General features: G+C 36.9%; 1 protein-coding gene and 2 long non-coding RNA genes across 7 annotated transcripts in view; 2 read left to right on the top strand and 1 right to left on the bottom strand.

The window, feature by feature from the left end:
• Myo10A (Myosin 10A) overlaps nt 1-22,013 on the bottom strand; it is a 177,791-nt gene that overhangs the window by 141,580 nt on the left and 14,198 nt on the right. The window lies entirely within an intron of this gene.
• Nucleotides 6,838-13,692, top strand: LOC137248367 (uncharacterized). Of its 2 annotated transcripts, none has more exons than XR_010952164.1 (3): nt 6,838-7,124; nt 8,036-8,508; nt 13,204-13,692. It is a non-coding gene; the product is annotated as an uncharacterized lncRNA (long non-coding RNA). The 2 variants fall into 2 exon arrangements; XR_010952163.1 differs by lacking the exon at nt 6,838-7,124 and adding an exon at nt 7,295-7,447.
• LOC137247522 (uncharacterized) lies at nt 15,549-17,658 on the top strand. The gene is made up of 4 exons (XR_010951856.1): nt 15,549-15,819; nt 16,906-17,114; nt 17,183-17,339; nt 17,411-17,658. It is a non-coding gene; the product is annotated as an uncharacterized lncRNA (long non-coding RNA).

Here is a 22,013-nt window from a genome sequence, read left to right as displayed (position 1 = left end):
CGTATCAAATGAAGATAGTTGTAGTTTGGCATTACCAATGCATATGTAAGTGTCCATTCTTTTCAAAAAATCCATACCAAGGACGATGTCATCTATAACCGAATCCATAACCATCAATTGAAAATTTCATACCATTTTATTACATTGCAAATCCGCATCTAAAACAAATTTTATTTGTTCAGTAATATCATTAGCCATCCGAATTTTTATATTGAATGGTTTAAGTTTGTGATTTAAATTAAAGCGAATAACCAACCGTTGACTGATAAAACTGCGTGAAGATCCTGTATCAACAATGGCTTCAGGTTTAATTTGTTCAACATGAATAATAGCTGTTATTTTTTTGTTACTATATTGGAGAGTGCCTATTGCTGTACCTTGGACTTCGATTCGTCTCCATTCAATCGAAGTCTGTCATGGTTTCCCGAATCTTTTCTGCAACAATCCATAGTTTTTATGTTACGGCGACCACAATCCCAACAGAAATATATTTGTGGCTGCTTACAATCATTTGCATAATGGCCTTGACCACCACAGCGATGACATACGTTCCCCAAAAAAGTTGGTTGATGTTGTAAAGTATTAACAAGTTCCTTTACGAATTCGGATTGATTAGTTTTTATAACTCGCCGATTTTGATTAATCATTATTTCCTCAAAGTCTTCAGCCAAAGATGTAAGTTGCGTTAGAGAATCAAAATCGATTCTCTTGATATAGAGTTGATAATCTGGCTTGCAATTGCGATAGATTCGTTCCAATTTTCTGTCCTCAGGAATGCCCGCATGTCGCATCAAGTCACTTAAACTTAACACATAAACCTTGAAAAGTTTATTTGGGGTTTGACGACGAGTTCTAATTTGTTCATGTAAGGTCTCAAAATAACGTGGTGGAAGAAAGAATTTCAAGAAATTGTCCTTAAAATGTTCCCAAAATAGCCATTTTCGCTTGCAATTACGATACCAGAGCAAACCCTTATCTTTGAGTAGTTCCGGCATCGTCTTCACCACCATATCCTGTGGCAGTGCATAAACTTCAATCAATTCAACTCGTTCAATAAAAGAGATAGGATCCTTCGTACCATCAAACTTGATTGACCATTTGCGTACTTGGTCAATAACTGATAAATATGGAATATGTCTGTTAGTTATTAAGTTGATTTTCTCCGCTTCGACAGGGATCGCAGAACCATTTTCACGTTGTCGATGTTCCTGGTTCGATAATTCCTCTAAATGTTGTTTCTCCACTTCGATGTCTCTGGCTTGAATTGAAATTAGATCCTCTGCAATTTGTTGTTCGTGAGAAGTTCCTTCTGAATATTGTCTCTCGAGTTTCATCAGTATGTTCATAGTCGGTGACAAATGCCGATAAACGTTTGCGCATTTCGGCAACGCTACCACAATCTTGAATTGCAAAATTTTGTAGGATACCCACAATTTCGTCCCTATATAAATTATAAATCCAGCCAGTCCTTATTTCCACGTTGGGCGCCATTTGTAAAGATATTTGAATCCGGAGTAGCTACAGTCTGGTTTGCTTGCTTACAATCAACTAAATTTTTATTTCAAACCCTGAAAATCTCATTTACAATTAAACAAAAGAATATTAGATATTAAAAGTATTTCATGAAATAGCAGAACAAGTGTAATTATGTCAAAGTATTTCACATGGTTATAAAGTTAAATGAAGGTAAAAGAATAAACTTGCCCTGGTACAAACACACTGCATCATCATTTTAGTTTAGGTCTGATGCATTTTTTAATATATGTAAATGAAATTATTAAAGTTTTTGAAATCGCTATTAATTATGATACACCGGGACTCATAGTAGTGATGGAAGCACCATGAGCTATCTTTACATCGATGTGTTTGCTTTGATTTCGAACATCGATATATTTTTCGATGATCGATGTTCGTTTCTGTAAACAGAGGAACGCCGCAAAGTAAGGTATTATTCCCAATGCTAAACTTGGAGGGGTAACCCTACAAGAAAAGTACAGGACAAAATATATAGCAATTATTTGGATGGTAAGTTGCCGTGGATATTCCATGTGGAAGATTGAGAAAATAAAGCCTCCGTGGCACTGTATTCATGCAAGAGGATGCTAGGTTGCACGTGGAGCCTATCGCCTCAACTCTCACACTGAGTATTTACAGCAATTGTCAAGCCCATACTTCATTATGTGGCCCTAGTTTGGTGGATAGCCAATTAAAAAGTATATTTACCAGAAAGACTTGAGGAGTTATGCAGGTTGTCACTGATAGAATAACGGAAGCCTTGGAAACTATCCCACAAAAGCATTTCAAAAAAAGCTTGAGTGCAGGCCGTGTGGCCACAGCAGTATGGCGCCATTAAATATAGGGCGAATGGACAACATCGTTTCGCGCCTGAGCTTCGAAAGAAGTCTTGGGACCAGAATAGAACCGAAGGGTTGGCGCAAGGGTGCAGAAATAAAAAAGGACGTCCTATACACGTATGGTGTACACCGATGCCCTCAAATTAACGGAAGGGGCCGGGTCTGCTGTTTACTGTGTCGATCCAGAAATAAGTAAATCCTACCGCCTGTCAGATAACTGCAGCATCTTTCAGGCGAAAACTGTAGTTGTGAAGAAAGCAGCAGAAATTCTGGAGGAAACGTGCTTAAACTGCTGTTGCGCCAATATTGTGGCGAACAGGGGGGGAGAGGAGAGAGGAGTTAAAAAAAAATACATTTTTTGTCAGTTAAATAAATAAAAAAAATGTCTTTAGCTTTAACATTAAAGTTCGTGTATTTAGAATATGACATGAAAAAGGTTACATTAAAAACTCAAGCGCATGCGCCGGCTTTTCTTTGCCATTTCATCTAAAACTTCATCGACGGTAACAATTTGATCACGGTGGATGCTTAGTGATGCACAGCCATTCAATCGATTTTCACTCATCGGGTTTCTCAAATAGTTTTTAATCAGCCTAAGAGTTGGAAAAGATCTCTCTTTCGTTGCCGTTGTTACTGGAAGCGTACACAAGTTTTTCAACAACATGTGAACATTAGGAAAAGACACACAATCGCATTCCTGTAATATTAATCATAGATAAATTGATAAAAAATAACCGAAGTACCTCCTTCAGGAATAAGTAGAATTCATACTTTTTGAGCTTATGCATGAGATCTATAACGTATACGTATATAAAATTCAAAAGAAAGAAACTGATCGAAGAGAAAAAAATTTTATTTAAAAAAGTCATATCTACACGGAAAAAACACTAATGTGTTTTTTACATTTTAAAATGTTAAAAACACATTATTTTTTCATTTATCAAATAATTTGAATTTTACATTTTTGAAATGTGTGTTTGACATGAAAAAAAAATTTAGATATTACATTATAATAATGTGTTTTCCACATAGAAAATAATGTCAAATTTGCATTATATTTCAAAATAGGAAATGTGTACTTCGAAAAAATGCTGTAAATTTAGTATTATTTAAATGTGGAGAATAAAATCAAAGCACGAGAATTAGTATCGTTTAGTTCGACAAACAAACAGAACCGTAAGCAATGTTTTTATGTATGTTTATATGTAGCTTGTCGCCGTGAAGTAAGGGCAGAAGAATCATGCAAATATTCAGACGCATGGAGTTTTCATATTTGCCTTTTCATTCCGATTAATGTAATCGCTGTTGAGGCAAACGAGCAAACGCCTGAATTGATTATATTCACGCATGCAATAAGTTGGTTGATTTTAAATCAATTGTATTTTTTTTAAGCGAGCTTGAAGAAAACGCTTCAACTAGCTAAACAGTTTCATTATGCCAAAACCATACAGATGGTGGAGGTTTATCAGCTAATTGTTACTTTTTTTCGCTGCTATGACATTTCTACTTCTAGCGCAGTATGTTTTTGACACTCAACCAGAGAATTACAAAAACAAAATACATTAAATGCGTGTGTTTGTTTGTATGTATGCCACCCTGCGTGGCGGTTATTTTGTTATTTTTGTTTATCTGCACATTCGTATGTTCATTTCATTCGCTCGTTCACAATAGTGCCCTATTTTTGAATATGCAACACTATCAATCAGGTCGACAATTACCTAAGCGGTTTCAACTGAAAGCGCTTAGCCGACTCAACTCGATTACTTTAGCTGTATTTCGTTGCATACTATTACAATTAAAACACTAGCTAGCTTACCGAATTGCATGGAAAGCAACAATAAAAAGTAATCGAGTTGAGTTGGCTAAGCGGTTTCAACTGAAACCGCTTAGGTAATTGTCGACCTGATTGATAGTGTTGTATAGTGTTGCATATTCAAAAATAGGGCACTATTGTGAACGAGCGAATGAAATGAACATACGAATGTGCAGATAAACAAAACTAACAAAAGAACAGCGTGGCGGCAGGGTGGCATACATACAAACAAACACACGCATTTCATGTATTTTGTTTTTGTAATTCTCTGGTTGAGTGTCAAAAACATACTGTGCTAGAAGTAGAAATGTCAAAGCAGCTAAAAAAAGTAACCGTCCGTATGGTTTTGCCATAATGAAATTGTTTAGCTAGTTGGAGCGTTTTTTTCGAGCTCGCGTAATAAAAAAAACCCATTTTTATACCTTTCATGAAAATGAAATTGTATATTAACTTCGTCACGAAACCCAAAATTGTAAGTCCTTAAAGGAAAATAGATAGACCCACCATTAAGTATACCGAAATAATCAGGATGAAGAGCTGAGTTGATTTAGCCATGTCCGTCTGTCTGTTTGTATGCAAACTAGTCCCTCAGTTTTTGAGATATCTTGATAAAATTTGGTGAGCGGGTGTATTTGGGTGTCCGATTAGACATTTGTCGGAACCGGCCGGATCGGACCACTATAGCATATATCCTCCATACAACCGATTTTTCAGAAAAAGAGGATTTTTGTCATATCTTACTCAATTTAACATATTGAAGCTTCAAACTTCACCATAAAATTTCGTATATTGCACATATATTTGCCTGAAAAAATTGATGAGATCGGTCGTATATATAGTATATATTCCCCACAACCGATTGTTCAGATAAGAAACTTTTCGTAATTACTGCCCTATTTTAAGAGCTAGAGGCTTAAAATTTCAACGAATGCTTACGCATATAGCATATATTGTTGTCTGAAAAAAACATAGCGATCGGTTGTGTATATAGTATATATCTCATACAACCGATTGTTCAGATAAGAAACTTTTCGCGATTTCTACCCCATTCTAACAGCTATAAGCTTCAAATTTCACCAAATGCTTACGTATATAGCATATATTGTTGTCTGAAAAAATCATAGAGATCGGTGGTATATATATTATATACTTCACATAAACTGTCATTTTTGCCCCTTTTTTACGGCTAGAAGCTTCAAAATTCATCAAATTTCATCAAATAGTTACGTTTACGTCATATATTTTTGAAATACGTGATTCGTAGTCATAGTTTTTACATGCAGACCACAAAAAACGTGAAGCTTTGCATCCTCACACAAAGTACTTACCTATTTTTTTTTTATATTTATCTTAAAAATCGTTTAGCTATGTTCAAATTTCAACAAATGCTTACATGTATAGCATACATTGAAAAAAATCATAGAGACCGGTGGTATATATAGTATATATCTCATACAACCGATTGTTCAGATAAGAAACTTTGCGTAATTTCTTCCCCATTTTAACAGCTAGAAGCTTCAAATTTCACCAAATGCTTACGTGTATAGCATATATTGTTGTCTAAAAAAATCATAGAGATCGGTGGTATATATAGTATATATCTCCAACCGATTGTTCAGATAAGAAACTTTGCGTAATTTCTGCCCCATTTTAACAGCTAGAAGCTTCAAATTTCACCAAATGCTTACATATATATACAAATATTGTTGTCTGAAAAAATCATAGAGATCGGTGGTATATATATTATATACCCCATATAAACTGTAATTTTTGCCCCTTTTTTACGGCTAGAAGCTTCAAAATTCATCAGATTTCTTCAAATAGTTACGTTTACGTCATATATTGTTGAAATACGTGATTCGTAGTCATAGTTTTTACACGCAGACCACAAAAAACCTGAAACTTTGCATCCTCACACAAAGTACCTACCTGTTTTTTATTTTATATTTATCTTAAAAATCGTATAGGTATGTAGATCTGTTCACTATATATTTCTTATCTTATACATCCGATTATTCGGAGATTACGAACGGGATAAGATTATTGTTCAGCCCCATTCATGAAAGGTATGAAGTCTTCGGCACAGCCGAAGACAGTCTCGTTCTTACTTGTTTATTGTTGCTTTCCATGCAATTCGGTAAGCTAGCTAGTGTTTTAATTGTACTAGTTAGCAACGAAATACAGCTAATGTCGATTATGTTCGTTTAAGCAAGTTGGATCATTGAACACGATCATGTTTAAACCACAAACCCCCGTCGCTACGCCCCTGGTGGCGAATATTAACATTTCTAACATCACTATTCATAAACCAGACGTCGGAAAATAGTGGAACAATTGTGCACACTCAATTCACACGTATTCTTATTCTCTTTAGTTTAGTAGTTCCTGAGCATTTGGAGCAGAAACGTCGATTGTGTGAGCGACGCACATGTTGTCCATATGTATATTAGGAGTACATATTTTGTAAAGAAAAATATGTATTAAGGGTTGTTTATTGTGCAAAACTGTATCTTAGGATAAACCTTTATTTTACTGATCATCGCGCACTCACTAACACATCTGCATTTTCATTTTGCCGACGTCTGGCATAAACACAACGACAGTAACCCTACAAGACGGAGGTAACCAGTTCACCCACACATTCAAAGCTTTTTTCGCTCTCCACTAACACATCGAAGTTTCATGCTGTCATCGAAATGACAGTTCATTAATTATTCCGGAAAACATTGAAACGCAAAAAAATATATTTGTTTACAACGAAAAATATCTTGTGCTTTTAGTTGTGACATGTGACGGAAATTAAAAATTTTGTTGCAGAGAACACCTTTTTGCGTTGGCGGCCTTCGCCCAAAATAATATTAAGTTAATTATAGTTGTGACATGTGGCGGAAATTAAAAATTTTGTTGCAGAGACCATCTTTTTGCGTTGGCGGCCTTCGCCCAAAATAATATTAAGGGTAACGTTTTACAAGACGGTGCACCACCTAATTTAAAAATATCAAATAATAATAAAAACGGAGCTCGAGGCGCGCCTTTTGATTCCTCGTTTGATAATTTTTGATAAAACCTAGGTGGTGCACCGTCTTAAATCGTTACCATATTAAGTTGTATAGAATCGACGGGATGGCCTACAAGGTTTCAAATCGCTCCCGATATGGTCGGGCTAGTACCTTAATTGTTCCCGGAACGTACCCGAACTGCATCCGGCAAAGGACCAACAAAGTCGATAACGGGGAGTGTCCTTATCGCTACAACAACAACAACAACATTATTTACTTTGGTAATAGTGCAGTTTACGGTACCCACCGAAATTTGGGCCAAAATTTTCGAGTGAGGTAACAAAAGACGCGTATTTACGTCTAGATCAAGAATCCGAAAGCGGAAGTTAACTTTTTTTACCCGTTCAAAAGATATTAACGAAAAACCGAAAAAAGACCCGCGGGTCCCTCCGAAACCGTGGGTGGGATCCATAGTATTTTTGCGCAGAACACCTTTCTGCGTTGGCAGCCTTCGACAGCGCTTATCAAAAATAACCCTGGGCTATGCCATGCCAAGTCCGGGTGTGTGGTATAGCCGTGGCTACCGCCACGGTGATGCACATTTTTTTTTGTGGGTACGAACACAACAACAACCACATTAAAATCGCCAAATTCAACTGCAAAACTCTCCGGACAGAGATAACATTTTTCTTTTCCGCCTTCGGATTATTGTTCGAGATTAATACGCGTCTTTTGATACCACACTCGAAAATCTTGGCCCAACTTTAGAATGGGTACCGTAAACTGCACTACTACCTTTACTTTCTGATTTTCATTCATACGTATGTGCATTTTTAAATAATAAAAAAAATTTTATATTATTCTAATAGATAGCATCTCCGCCGGGTTGCGATGCAGCTCAGAATATGCCAAAATCAGAGGAAATCTACAATTAAATGCAGATTCACGTGTCATTTGCCAAGGATACAAGGTACTTTACAACCAACATGCTTTGGAATACGGTACCAAACTGGTTGGATGTATTACCATAAAAAAGGGGGGAACTACGCATCTTGGTTTGCCAGTATTTGCTTCGGTTATTTATATTGATTTGTACTAATTAATAATTGCAAAACCAGAGCAAAAAAGGCAACTGATCGGCATGCAACTGTTATTTATGTGGCGCCACCGGGAGCTGCTGCTGCTATCCTAGAAGCATTAGAAGCAGGAATGTCTGATTGTTTGCATCACCAAAGGTGTGCCATAACATGATATGGTTCGCGTTAAGCACGCTCTCTTAAGGCAAAAAAAAAAATCGCTTCTACTCAGGCCCGATTGTCCAGGAATCATCGCACCAGAAAGGGTAAGTAAATTGGCTACCATATTAAATAATTGTCATGATTTTGTTGATAATCAACTGAAGAATGCAAATACGACAGAGTTCGAAGTTCATGTGAAAACCAATTAATTTTTTTAATTGGCGTTTGGAGAGAAAAATACATATGTATGTATGCATAGAACTGCATAGAAGGGGAGGGATTAATTAATTATTATCAGTAGATTTACACGATTTTTGTCATTTTCCCTGCATTGCAGTTGTCATTATATTGCGTTAACAGAGGACATCAACACCTTACTACCCACAGCCAGTTAAAATTTTAGTAACTGTTTCAAAACATGGAAAGTTATATATCGAGCATTCCATGGAGAATGGTACATTTTAGCAGACTTTCGCATTGCGGTCATGTCAATAGTTCCCGAGATGGTGGGGCTAGTACCACAATGGTGCTTGTTACCGGAACGTGGATAGATAGATAATTTATTGAGGATTGCACAGTGACTTGCACATCTCCTTCACAGCACCTCATCCTAGCCGACTTTCTTGATGAACCCGAGCAGTGTTCTTGGCTTGAGGGATTAAATGTGGGAATGCTCTGGCCATGGTGAGCCCATAAACTTAGCCCTACGTCTTGAAATTGCGCCGCAATCTAGATGGATATGGTCCGCCGTCTGCTGATCCATCACAAAATCGGTATGTGTTGTTCGATATTATACCCAGCTTTTGCATGTGACTGTTAAGTCTACAGTGTCTTGTAAGAATAGCCGTTGGGATTCTTAGGTTATCTTTTTGAGAAGCCTATTAATGCCCTATATCGAGTTGTGCTGTAACCCCCTGACAGTAACTTAGATTGACTCAGGCCTGGCATATTGCGCCAGTGTTCTTTCTTTTCCCTTCCTTCTACTATTAGGGGCATTTATTGAGTGAGCCAACTGCCAGGAACGGTTCGGGATCGATGGGTCATGCAGTTGCTGCCTCTCTTTCCGGGTTGTCCGCCTGCTGTTGTTGTTATAGCAGTGCTTCGTCCCATCCAATAGGTGCGACCGATCACAAATTGTCATCAATGCCTTCTAACGGGAGTCCAAGGAAACTTTCTGTTTCAAGAGGGGTGGACCATAATGAGAGGAGTGTTAGAGGCGTTGGTTCCACAATACCGTTAAAGAGATGGTTGGTGTCATGTGGGGACACATTACAAGCAGGACAATGTTTTGTATGTCGGGCTTGATTCTGGATAGGTAAGAGTTTAGCCTGTTATGTTACCCAGCACGAAGTTGAGCTAGAGTGACTACTCTCGTTTCCCTAAGGAGAGCGCGTTCCTCCTCTGCTAGTTTTGTTCTTTGAGTACAGGAATCACCGGCATAGAGGTCCGACCCCTGTTTGTGGAGTTCACTGAAGACATGCTTGTGTTTTTTAGCTTCATGTGTTCTCAGGTGCCGTATTGCCCCATAATGTAATGAGGCCGTGAACAACAAGAGCCACAAAAGATTTATAAAAGTTACGAGGACGCTGGATTTTGGAATATAGCCCAGAGCAACCTGTCCGATGAAACCATCCCTTGCACGTGAAACACTGACAAGAGTATTTATTTTTTTAATTTAATTTATTTATTATTACGGCTGTTTAGGCCTAAAATTTAAACTACTAACTACAATTCATTGTTATAATCACTTATTTCTATTGAACATGCTGTTGGAATGCCATGTGATTCCGATCAGCATATTTACTAGCGTGAAAAAGGGACGAGTCTGGGAGCCACTCATTTAAGGAAGGTTGGAAAGGACGCGTTTCCAATCCCCCAGTGCTCCCAGCTTAAGGCAACAAAATTTGGAACTTATATTTTTCAATTATATGTGTATTTTAAGCTGTCGGAATGTATTAGTCTTCGATCAACACAGCTAAACATGTCTTTGGATGTTGGAAATTGAAAATAACGTGTATCCAATCACCTCTCAACTTTGATTAGTAAAGACGCTGTCGGAATGCATGAAAATTCCGATTAGCACAGCTCAACATATAATGGGAGGTTGAAAAGGACGTGTTTCCAATCCCCCCTGCTCCAACTTTTGTTTGGCCTTATTTTCGTTATTTTTGTTACACATTATATAATTTTATTGTTATATTAATGCTGTCGGAATGCGAGTTATTCCGATCAGCAACAGTAAATATCAGCTGGAAATACCGAATTCCAGCGAAATTAGTTGTTGGAACTGTCTGGAGTTACAGGTGGCGACCGATTTTCTTTTCCTTAGGGCCGGATGCATTGTATTTTGCTGCTTCCAATATTACCATTCCCTTTTCGCGCTCCAGTATCGGATATATCGTAAAAAATAAGAGAAAAACTTTATCTTATTGGAAGGGTTTTACAATGCTCCAATAAACTTTTTTTAAAAGTATTGAAGTTATTACTACTTTTTATGTGATTAGGAAGTTCATTGAAATATTTCTGGCCCTTATATATGACCGTCCTAAAAAGATTATTTTCCGGCAAACGCAGCAAACTCATTTCTCAGGACCGGGGTCAGGAGAAGGACCCGGATTGGGGTCGATACCTTCCCGAAAGAGTAGAGTATGGCGCAGACCCGCTACAAGGATCTGCTAGGAGGATGACAATTTGTGGGAGGGACGCAATAAATTAAACACTGAGTCCGCCTGCTAATTACCCTCTACTCCCCTATGGCCTAGGACCCAGGGCAACAGTACTACGTTGTGTGCTCCTAATTGATTTAGCTTTTCTACGCACTGAAGGACCAGTGCTGACTTTATTTCGAACGCCGCAAATGGCTTTAGTGGGGCCTGACTGAGTATGGCAATTGTTTCATTGGGGTATCAACGCTGAAGGTTCAGCTTAGCGCACTAACTTATGGCGAATACTTCTGCTTGAAAATGCCCGGATGTGCTTTTAGAGTTACAGATATTTTGGTTCTGGGTCCGAAAACTCTGGCTCCAATCCCCTCTGGCGTCTTCGAGCCATCTATTTACCATACGATCTTGAGCAGACTAGTAATACATTGCACCCGCCCATACCTATACAGCCGTACCAAGAGACTGAGCAGGCTATTACATTTTGGCACAACCGGAGCACTGCTGGACATCCAATCTATATGAAAGCTATGCATTCAAAAGTGTTTGTACCAGTGGCTGGTGCACACCGAACTGGACCAATGTATGCTATATAGATGCCTGCACAAATACCAAGCTATGTTTACGTGAATAATGTTACTGCTTATGTCCATTTGTACGGTTGAGCACATACAGTACCTACGTTTATACAAGGTGGAACACCACACTATCTACATGGCGATGTAGCCACCGATCACGTTGTTGTAAGAGATTAATTAAAATATGTTATTCATAAACACTGTTTCTTATATTTTCATTATCATTAAACTGTAGACTGTAGACTCATGACGGGTATTCTTACTGGACACTGCCTTCTGGCGTCACATGCCTTTAAATTAGGCTTGGTCAGTGATAGCAGATGTAGGAAGTGCGGGTTGGAGGAGAAACGATCGAGCCCATTCTGTGCTCTTGCCCTGCACTGGCAAGGCTAAGACTCCAGCTATTAGGAGTGATAAAGCTGTCAGATCTAGAAGCAGCAAGTGGCTTAAGTTCTAGGAAGTTTCTGGTATTTGTCAAGAGGACGGAGTTATTTTATAACATGTCCTGGTTGTTGATAGGGTTTTAGCTTGGTCGTTAAAACAAACTTCTGGTAACACTACGGACTCATTCAGTCTATGTGAGGTCATGAACCCGCCAGTTCAACCTAACCTATATTTTGTTTTGGTTTTTACTTTAGAATCAACCGAGGGCCTCGGCTGTTAAAGAAACAGGATTCGCCACGGGTAGGTGAGGTTCACAATTGGGTTGCAGAAGCTATTTATTGCGCTGGCAACCCATTGAACGGGTTGCGCTACACAACCCCGTGAACCAATTTGGTATTTTAATCGCCTCTTACGCAGGCATGCCTATCGCGGGTATACTCTAAGCCCCCTAACCCGCTGGAGCCATGAGAAGCGTTAGTGACCTTGGGTGTCCCAAGGAAAGTTCCGTCGTGTCTTGTGTTGTTGGGTGAGCGGCCAGGCAGCAGCGTGCAACAAATGCACCATTCAGGAGGATACCCTTGCTGAGCCCAGAGAATCTGGGAAAGTTGGATGTACTGGTCGGATGCAGCAAACGAGTATATTCTGTAATAGCATATGATCAGCTTGGAGATAACCAAACGTTTATTTTCCTGTCCAACAGGGAACTGGTTCTAGACCCTTCTCCTAAAGAAGGATAGGCATAGTCACATCAATTCGTTCCCGGGTTACTCGGGGAAATCAGTTTTAGCAGTACTTTGCACTTTTCATACTGCACGTCCATACAAGAACTTCGGATAATGAATTAAACAGTTCTTGTTGTTGTTTTTGTTGTTGTTGATGTTTTTGTTGTTGAATTAAACAGTCATCTGCATTTGTTTGTTTTTGTAGCACGTCTAATTTCCTTCGTAACATCAATCAATTATCCCTTGTTATAATGTTGTGTTCTCTATGAATGCAACAGCGAAGTATCTTCGGGTACCCCTTATTCTAGTTATCTGAAATCTCCTTGAGTCCCTTTTGCCTTTGGCCTCTCAGAAAAGAGCTAATTGTGGAGCCCTATTTATAGAACACTTTTCGGGTTAATTATACTAAAAATTTTAATCTATCCTTACTGATATTAGTTTCTTTCTCATTCTAGGTAATTTGATTTTGACGATGTGCGCATAGCAATATTCCAAATATTCCAGCTGTAGCTGAAGGAAGAACATAAATTTGCTCAAATTTTAAGAAAACTGCGACAACTATCCCCCCCGCCTTTTTAGTACCACAGATAAGGCGCTAACAAGCATACTATGGGAAAGGGTCAAGACCAAAGGATCAATATCACCTATAAATCGACTTTGATAGGACGAATTGGGGCTTCCGGTATTATCCCTACAAAACTCATATGGCTCTGCAAACTGATGTTGAACAACACCACCAGCGCAGGAAAAATTGGGCGTCATCACTGAGCTTCGAAAGTTTCAGAGAGGGCACATCTATTAATAGACGTTATTGTACTTAATTAGCTTGTACATATCAATATACACATATGTAAAGTACACTAGAGTAATAAGGGAATAATTTAAATTGTACAAAAACATTGTATATACGAATTATTTATAATTAAATATTATCTAAACATAAAGGACGCGTTTCTCTCATGGAAAAAACGATTTGACAGAAGGTAACCGATACGGGTAACCGATAGGCCAGTTAGCCGTGTTGTTGTTGTTGCATATGTTTTGGTTAGCGTTAACGAAAACCTTATCCTTATGAAGTCCACGATATTCGCATGGATGCTGATTTCGGCATAAAACGAATGTTGGGATTCATAAAAATAAATCTGCAGTTGCAGTTGAAAGTTTGAACATCGATATAGTCAATCAATTCGTATTAGACTATATGCATGTTATTTGTCTTGGAGTCATGAAAACCCTGCTATCGTCATTCGTCAAATAACGAATATGCAAATGAACTCTTTTGTGAAAGGTGTGGAGTCCTTATACAACGATTCCTTACTTACAATAAATTTTCATTTCTTAACCCACTTGGCTTCTGAAGCAAGAAACTTTGGCCCTTTGGACTCAATTAGTTGCTTTAAATTTGAAAATTATCTTGGGAAATTGAAAAAGTTCGTAAAAAAAAAAGAATCATATAGGAACTCAGCTTTACAATCGACTTGTTGAAGAGAGTATTAAACTTACCAGCAATACTAAGTCTTCACATAATTCAAAAATTGGGAGAGTAGCCAATGGGTATTTAAAGTTTGTTAAAACAAAAAATTTTTACCTATCCCAAAAATGTCCCGACAACTACTTTTATATCAAAAATGAAATATTTAAAATAAAATGTATAAAAATGGAATCCGATACCGAAACGAAACTATATTGCGAAAAAGTGTTGAACCTCGGCGATATGTTTGAATATCCACTTAAGTCATCAGCACTGAAAATACTGTATACTACGAATCTGCAATAATCTTCAACAATACATTGCCATGATCTCAATGAGATAACGCAAAAGGTAATGATCCTAGCAAATATCAGAAACATATAATAGAGAGACATTGCATAGACGAAAAATAGTGTGAGGCAAGCTTCACAAAATTCTAGTAGGTCACATTCACCACTTACCACAGCAGAATTTGTTAAACTACCACTGTCTGTATTTGTTATTTAATAATTATTTGTACACTTTTTATTTGGCTAATTTGTTTAGAATTTTAACTTTTACTCACTAAAACTCCAATCAGTGTATTTCTGTGCTTAAATTATGTTAAAAATTGTGTTAAAATTTTTGGTGTGGTGAAAGTGACCTACTAGAATTTTGTTACGCTCCGCTGCTTTCCACCGAAGTTCGCGCATGCAATATCTATATATTCCAAAATTTTTGCAAATATATCAAATGAAGCCATTGCATTTTTTTCCAGTTATTCACAGCGATGAGCAAATACAGCCGCTTTAGTAATTCACATTCAGATTCAGGTTACAACGGCGAATTATATATTTCCGATGAAACTGTTGAAAGTAAGATAATTTGAACTGCACATTTTATATTTTTTTTTTCCGTTTTAGGAATTGAATGTTCCAATTCCAATAAATGGCAAGAGGACTTTTAAATTGCCTCTTATATCGCCAGGTTAACAAACGTATAAGGGTAATATACTTGCAACATTTAGACGTGCATAAGCAGCTAACATATGTCGCAAAGTAAAAACCCGTAGCACAAATTTTCTCCTTGTAATTGCTAAATATATGGCTTGTTGCCATGTGCTTTTTCAAAATTTGCAATTCATCATGAATTATATTTTTATGTATGTATGTATCATAATTTTTTTTTTTTCTATTTTCCAATCTCCAATATCACTTTATGGTTGTATGATTCGAATCCAGTAATTTGTATAATCCGGTAAGTTTTAATATAATATGTACAGATGCTCTAGTCCATTCAATTGTGGTAATTATTTTTCGTTTATTTCATTTTTGTAAAAGTATTTTCGTCTTTTCAGGTGTTATATTTTATATTTATTCTGGTTATGTGTACATTAGTATATAAAACGGATATTTTCAATCCCGTTATTAGTTCTTTTGTAATAAAATTTGCAGTTAGATGTATGCAACGACACATGCAACTTTTAAAAAATCACGTCAGTTTTCTACGTTTTAAATATTTGGAGCTCATGTGAAGAAGCTCAGGACGCATTATATAAATTTTCAACTTTTGCCCAAGATTTATGGTTGTATGATTCGAATCCAGTAATTTGTATAATCCGGTGAGTTTTAATATAATATGTACAGATGCTCTAGTCCATTCAATTGTGGTAATTATTTTTCGTTTATTTCATTTTTGTAGAAGTATTTTCGTCTTTTCAGGTGTTATATTTTATATTTATTCTGGTTATGTGTACATGACTGTACATTAGTATATAATACGGATATTTTCAATCCCGTTATTAGTTCTTTTGCAATAAAATTTGCAGTTAGATGTATGCAACGACACTGCATAGTATATATGTTAAACAAGCATGCTCTTTCATCATCAATTATATACACTCCGTTAAATTGTCCCTTTTATTTTCGAGAATTTTATTTCCATTAGTATGTATGTATATGAACATTAATTTTCAGTGGCCTGTTGCCAAGTGTCTTCAATGTTAAATTTGATTTTGCACGATAGCAAATATACGTATGTTTTTGCACAAAGTGCATGTTTTATTTTAACGTTTTTTGCCCGATAGCAAATGATTGTCATTTTTTGCAAAATTTGCATATTTTTACAACACAATTCGTAAGTATTTTTAATTAATTTTTGTCATATCGACTCCCGCACTATCCGCCATTTTATTCTCAAAACCGCGTGAGTAAAGCCCCTTGATAACATGCGGTTGAGATGTGGGGAAAACCGAACTTGACGCGACGACGTCAGAAAACGAAGTGGCACATTTTATATGCATTCACATACTATACATTAGCTATCATCCGGTGGCAAAATCCTGAGCCAGATAAATAATTTTGCATGTAAATGCAACAACAACGATTTGAGCCAAATAAATCCAGATAGAAGTCTGGTTCAATTTGTGAGCCAGATAATTTGTTAGTTACTTATTTTTAGGTTGGCAACGCGGCCTTTAATATACCTACTTTTTCAAAAATAGATGTCGCTGCTTAGCCTTTCGCCGTATGAGTTAAATGAAAAACAGCGGCGACATCTGCCTATCACATTTCACGTGTGCGAAAATTTCTCGACATCCGCTTCTCAAGTCTCTCAATGATCCAGAGTATTCCCGTGAGAATTGTGCATGAGCGGGAGCTGTAAAACTCACTGAAAGACGGCAACTGTATTGTTTGTTTACTTTCAGGGATCTTGGAGGCCGTTTTAAGATCTTTAGAACCCACTTTCATAAGACTGACATCGGAAATCCTGACATTACAAAATGAAATAAAGCAACTTAAAAAAAAAGATGCGCCATATACATAAGTTATTCCGAAAAATCCATTAAAAGACGTAAATCAATTCGAGGAATTCGCAAAGAAACTTCAAAAAGATTCAGAGGCAATTAACATACTGGTATAAAACTTTAATTATTTTCTAATTATAATATAGTATTTAAATTATGAAAACGTTTGTTATTTCAGACAGCACATTTAAAATATGCGTCTAACAATGGAGGCCGGTTTGGAAAAAGTTGCTGGCGATACATATTTACTGACTCATTGGCTGAACAATATTCGTGGAAGGGTACAGCGGAGAAGAAGGATATACAAAATTTAAATGTCACAGTGGCCATAAGAAGTAAGTTGTTGATGATGATTAATATAGCCTCAATGCATCTAATTTTTATATTTTCCTTTCCTCTCAATTAGACGCTGCTACCAAGCGAGGTTTGGATGGGAGCCATTTTAAACACGAAACAAAATCATTTTTTCAATTCGCCAAAAATTGGCAAAAGCAGCGTGAAGAATACAAGCCGAAAAGCGTAAGGAAGGAGTAGACCATTGACTCAATAACACCTTACATAATATTAAATTAAGAAATGTATCTATGTTACTTATCACCAAAGATAAAGTCACAGATTTTAACATTTAATGCGCGTACTACTTATGAACGTTTTGCTGAACTCAAGCGTATTTATTTCAATTATTAAAGAAATCATGAAATATTAAATTTAATTTGATTTAGTCTAGTAATCTACATATATATATATAAAGAAGTGTACATTTTGATTGTCACTCCATAACAATGATGACATGATTGAAACTTCTCGCTCTCTGAGAGCGCGTGAAAATGTGCATTTTTTATAACATTGACCATAGATGCCATCATCCTCAAAATCAAATTTGGGCATTTCGGAATAACTTTGGGGTATTTTACATGGTAAAGGTTTAATTTATGATTTTCACCGAAAACTTACTCAAGATTGTCAAATGGGATATCAAAAAACTCGATTTTTTTCAGGATCACAAATACAAAAAAAAGCTTATTTTACCCGTTACAAATTTTTCCGTGACAACACGTGAAATTTAATTTTTTGATAGCTAAGATAAAATGTACGTATCTCTTTTCGTGCGTTAATATAACAGCTCATTTAATTTTGTTATTTCTTGTACCTTTTTTACAAATTTTTGATCCGCTTATGTAGTTGAATACACTTGAAATGAAAAATAATGAAAACGCACCGATTTTCTTGGAATTTTTTTTGCGCGGTTTACGCAACTCTGATCTTCAAGACCCATTCTTGGAAACGAATGAAGTTTGTTTACAATCGAATGAACCAATGTTTACAATTGAATGAACTTTAAGACCCATTCCTGGAAACGAATTGAGAGAGAATGAATGTTTCGTATCATGTCATCATTGCTCCATAACTCGAGAACGGATAGAAAGATTGCCATGAAATTTTTCGGAAAGATACAGGAAGGAGAGATGATGGTTAGTTGAATTTGAAATCCCAAATCGGTTTAGCCATTCTTGAGTTATGATTTTTTTTTAGAAAAAATTCAATAGGTATATAAAATTCTTCTGTCACGGTGTTAGAGGCTTAACTCCTCCGAAACGGCTGAACCGATTCTCAACAAATTTGGTGAGCATATTGGGTAGGTCTGAGAATCGGCCAACGTCTACCTTTTTTTTTGCTACGAGCATAGGGTCTTGAGATCAAAACGTGGACCCGTGTATCCCTAGAATGTGTTTATACAATATGGATATCAAATGAAAGCTGTTGATGAGTGCTATAGTACAGAATAATTTTCATACGCTTAGGTGCCTAGGGTCTCGAGATATAGACCAAAACGTGGACCCGGGTACCCCTAGAATGTGTTTATACAATATGGATATCAAATGAAAACTGTTGATGAGTGCTATAGTACAGGACAATTTTCATACAACTGGGAGGCTAGGGTCTCGAGATATAGCATAAAACATGGACCCGGATACCCCTAGAATGTGTGTGTATTATGGATATCAAATGAAAGCTGTTGCTGAGAGCTCTCAAGTTCATTGTGATATTCGATTTAGTCGCATCAACCTGGCAAAACTGATAAATATGCATGCGAAGCCGAAATAAAGGCAAGAATTAATAATACTCACATACCTATTTACATGCGTCCTATTCGATTTGCCTGAAATTTCGTATATAGATTTGCCTATATTAATACTTACGATGCTTTTTTCGGGAAGTATACCAGAGACGGACTGGGACTGCGACTCGGAGTAGGAGTGGAACAAAATACATACCACCCTCTGGGACTGGCAATAAGAGATGAAGAAGAAGGAGAAAATCTTGAGAGAAGAGAAAAGAGAGAAGGAGACTGAGAAAGAGATAGAATGAGACGAAGATGGAGATGAAGCGAAAAAGACGGAGGGAGGAGTGAATAAAAAGATTAGGAAAAAGTGTAGAGGGGTAGGGCAGAGTTAGACGGAAAAGCTTATTAAAATGTATGCAGATAGGCCAAATTTTGGGCAGAACAACGTCTGCCTGGTCTGCTAGTTTCATATAAAAGTGGACGTGGAGTTTAACCGATCCAGTCCATTTTTACTTCCTTTATATTAGGTCGGTTGAATGTTTGTCCGCTTTTGATACAAATCTTGCAATCGATTTGTAAGTAACTTCCCATTGAGCTACAAACGTGAAGCTTTACACATTGGTTAGAACACCGTGACAATGCAACAAAAGGGAAGAAACCCGTTAGGTGGCGCACTGATCGAAATAATTCGATAAGAATTTGAAAATTTTCAAACCATCTTTTAAATAACTTCTCGATGAGCTAGAGACTTGAAATTTCAAACTTAATTCAGAGGTGGATGACAGTCGATGACACGATACAAAAAAATTCGCCAGGGGGCGCATGGTATGAGATATTTAGAAAAATCGTACGAAACGGAGGGAATTTTGGGATTGATTTTTATGTAAGTTCTCATTGAGCTACAACTGTAAAACTTCACAGATAGGATAAGACGCCGAAAAAATTTAAGAAAAGGAGAAAAAATTCCATTAGGTGGCGCTCGGATCGAAATATTTAGATAAGAAATTAAAAATTTGCTGTTTTGAGATCGATTTTAAAGTAACTTCTCATTGAGCTACAAACATCAAACCTCAAAGACAGGTTAAGACACCGTGACAAAGGAATAAAAGGAGAAAAAATTCCGTTAGGTGGCACACGTATCGAAATAGATAATAATTTGGTAATTTTAAACGGGGTTTTAAGTAACTTCTCGATGAGCTGGAGTCTAAAAATTTAGAGCTTAATTCAAAGGTCAATGACAGCCGATGACACCATACATGGACTAAGATATTTAGAAAAACCAAACGGAACAGAGGGAATTTTGGAATTGATTTTTATGTAAGTTCTCATTGAGCTACAAGCGTAAAACTTAACAGATAGGTTAAGACACCGAGAAAATATAAGAAAAGGAGAAAATAAAACAGAACAAAAAATTTTTAAGCACTTTATATAAATGGACATAAATCAGCGAAAAATGTCTCCTTATATATAAAAGACATATTCCTGCTAAACTTTGACTATTAAATTTTGACATAAAAATTGCAAAAATATTAATGAGAAGTAAAAATATAAAGGTGGAGCGCAATTGATTGACTAATAATATCTCCTTTCCTACCAACTTTCCAATCCAAGTAATATGCGCTCCACTTTTATATTTTTACTTCTCATACATATTTTTGCAATTTCTATGTCAAAATTTAAAAATCAAATTTAGCAAGAATATATCTTTATATAAGGAGACATTTTTCGCTGATTTTTGTCCATTTATATAAAGCAAGTGCTTAAATTTTTTTGTTTTATTTTTATTACTAGAAATATTTCCTGCTAAAGAGAAAGTATTACTCTCGATTTTATTACAATATGTAATCTTTTTTCGAGTTATGGCTCCCGAAACATTGAAAGTTGTTAATCAAAAAAGGGGCAGTCCCACGCCCATTTCCAAAATTTTTAATTTTTTCCGACTTTTTGTTATAAATCCATTTAGAAAGTAAAATACCATTGATATTAGGCTCATCATCGCGGACCTTATTTACAACCTACACAAAGCAAATGCCTCACACCACAAAAATACTGGGTATGACGTTCGATCAAGATCTGCATTTTGGCGAGCATGTATCCGCAATTGTTCCTTATTTTCAAAGCCGTTATAAAGTCCTCAAATCTCTTGCCGGCAACACTTGTGGTAAAGATAAAGTGACGCTCCCTACCACTTACCGGCCGCATACTACGCGTCCCCGTTATGGTCCCTAAGCCTAAAGGATACTCACTGGAAAGCAATACAGGCCTGTCAAAACACAGCTTTCAGAACTACTGTCTTCTTATGTCCCCAGAACACCATTTACAGAGTGAGGCGAGAGTACTCCCAATTAGTGAGAGAAATGAAATGCTCAACAAACAGTTTCTGTTGAACATCCAGAAACCTGGGCATCTCAACAGACATCTGATCAAAGAGACGTCTCCTCCCAGGGACTTACGAAATCATATCCGCAGGCATTATGAGGAAATACGGCACCTGAGAACTCAGCCGTATGTAGAAGAAGAAAACAAAAAGGTCCTCCATGATATCTACAAAAAGTCGTCAGGATTTGGAACCAACGCTCCTAACACCCCTCTCTCTCTGGTTCACCATTGTCGTTACAAAATGACTTACAAAAGTATGACTGGGTACATTTGCCAATATATGTTTTTATGTTTCTTTTATTGTACTGCCTGTAGGTATAATATAAGCTGTGCTGTTCTTTTCCAACATCGCATGGCGGGAACGAGGCCTAGTGACCGAGGTGTTTACCGCAAAAGATGGCCAGGTTAGGACTGCCAAAGTTCGCACACCATCCGGGACACTATGTAGACCAGCCAGTAAGCTAGCCGCTTTAATGATTAGTGAATCCTCCTGCGGATTCACCGGGGGGTGGGATGTCGTTACAAAATGACTTACAAAAGTATGACTGGGTACATTTGCCAATAT

This window comes from Eurosta solidaginis, chromosome 4, assembly GCF_040869045.1.
Source record: "Eurosta solidaginis isolate ZX-2024a chromosome 4, ASM4086904v1, whole genome shotgun sequence".
Lineage (NCBI taxonomy): Eukaryota > Metazoa > Arthropoda > Insecta > Diptera > Tephritidae > Eurosta > Eurosta solidaginis.
Note: the sequence above shows the minus strand (reverse complement) of the source record. Positions and strands in the feature narration are given on the sequence as shown.